This window comes from Kogia breviceps, chromosome 19, assembly GCF_026419965.1.
Source record: "Kogia breviceps isolate mKogBre1 chromosome 19, mKogBre1 haplotype 1, whole genome shotgun sequence".
NCBI lineage: Eukaryota > Metazoa > Chordata > Mammalia > Artiodactyla > Physeteridae > Kogia > Kogia breviceps.
The window spans coordinates 17,330,491-17,332,611 of record NC_081328.1 but is presented as its reverse complement, the minus strand read 5'-3'; the positions used below and the strand labels follow the sequence as shown (position 1 = coordinate 17,332,611).

General features: G+C 49.8%; 1 protein-coding gene across 3 annotated transcripts in view; it reads left to right on the top strand.

Annotated features, from left to right (window-relative positions):
* The window catches only part of MYO1D (myosin ID), a 352,561-nt gene that overhangs the window by 330,268 nt on the left and 20,172 nt on the right, over positions 1 to 2,121 (top strand). The gene's annotated exons all lie outside the window — the stretch shown is intronic.

Sequence of the window (2,121 nt, the reverse complement as noted above, 5' to 3'; positions counted from 1 at the left end):
GAAATGAAAGGTACGCCTTTAAGATGGTTAAAGGCTGGGGTTTTGCTTTAGAGTCCCTGCCCCCCAATGAGTGTACACGTATATGTATGTATGTTATGTATTGGCTACATTCACACACAACAATGCCTGCACGGATGCACACACAGTGCACACACAGTAAGTGGAACTGTGGTCGCCTCTAGGGAACACTGTCCCCGATAGTAGATGAGACTAGACTACATCCCCCCGCTGATTCCAGAGCATTCTGCACTTTTTACATTCAGAGCTTTTCCCAGAATTAGGGATAAACGGTGATAAACAGTGATGAGTGTGTAGTTCATGTCTAGGTACGTCTCCATACCAGACTATAAGCCTGGTGAGGGCAGGAGCAACACTTGTCTTTTATGCCCCTGTATCTTCAAGGGCCGGCACACGTTCAGGATTTACTGTGTATCTGTTGAATAAAGAGATGAGGAGTGGACAAGAAAGAAGGTGCTGACAGAGTGACGGGGCCCGGGGGCTGTGCAGAGGGTGAGCAGGGGTGCCCATCTCCACAGTCCTGTGAGCTTAGGGGCCCCCCAGGGACTCCACCCTTCCTGGTCAAAGTACCTCAATAAAGTTGTTCTAAGTGATTCTTGTGTAACTAGAATATGTCTGAAACTCATCATAATAAAAAGCTTGATGAATCAGTTAAATTGTAAATAAGGGGAACGCTGTCATTTGCCAAGCCAGTTCCTGAGCAGCTGACTGGAGCTCTTACCCAAGGCAAGGCAAGGCAAGGCAGCCCTTCTTTCTGGTCCTTCCCAGGGAAGGTGATGCTTTGGCGCTCTGCGGCAGGGGCTCACAGGAATCCTACCCAGGGCTTTCCAACACTAACAGGGGCTTCCCTGGTGGCGCAGTGGTTGAGAATCCACCTGCCAATGCAGGGGACACGGGTTCGTGCCCCGGTCCGGGAGGATCCCACATGCCGCGGAGCGGCTGGGCCCGTGGGCCACAACTGCTGAGCCTGCGCATCTGGAGCCCGTGCTCCGCAACAAGAGAGGCCACGACAGTGAGAGAGGCCCGCGCACCGCGATGGAGAGTGGCCCCCGCTCGCCGCAACTAGAGAAAGCCCTCGCACAGAAACGAAGACCCAACACAGCCAAAAATAAATAAATAAATAAATAAAAATAAATTTAAAAATAGAAAAAACACTAACAAACATCCAAGGGCCCACATGCAGACTGGCTGATCAGAGCCTCTCCAAGTAAGAACTGACCACTGCTTTCCAGATGCCCCTCTGATGATCCTGACGCTCAGTCGAGGTTAACAGTGTCTCTCAGTGTGGCTCCCAGAAATGGAGGTAAGGGGAAGCAAGAAACTCACCAAAAACCCAGAGATTCGACTTCAGCTGTGAAGCTGATGCTGATACACTCTTAGGCTGAACAAAGAGATGATTGGCTTCAGCCCACTTCAGGTTGTTTCAGCACCGCTCACAGAACCTCTCTTTGCCTTAAAAAGCCCGCGGGTCCCCCTCCTTTGACAGTCGTTTAAAACAAATCTGTAACTATCTAATCAGGGCACGAACCATTTTTTCAGACTTGCCCAGGCAGCAGTGACCTAAATATTACTCAGGGTGTCTGACTTCCAGCCCCAGAGGAAGAGTGTATTTGGTTTGACTGTTTTTACGCTGATGAAGTTGAGCCAGTAAGTCAAGGTCCCCATAGGGATGGCTGAATCATCCGATGCTATGAGTTAGTTCTTTAGACCGAATGCAGTGCTGCAGAGTTCTTATTGAATTACTCACTTTTCAATAGCATCACTTATGCACTCACTCGATCTAATTTGTTGTGCCATTTTTAATTGATGTGAGCTAAAAGGAGCAGAGCCTGGAGGGTTTGGTGGGAGTGGCCCAGCCTATTTGTACCAGAGAGGTATGAAGAGCAGATCTCAGGAAGACGTGACTATAACCCGTTTCCGAGCCACCGGGGCCTATCGGCAGATTGCTCTGCTCTCTCACCCAGGTAACCCTGCAGGCAGTACATGGAGCCTGTATTAGAAGCCACGAAACCTGTAGACAACACACAGCAGGGAACCCTGCCTAAATTGCCCAACAAGATATCAGGTGCAATTGACTTTCCACCAGAAGTGTGTCTGCCCCGC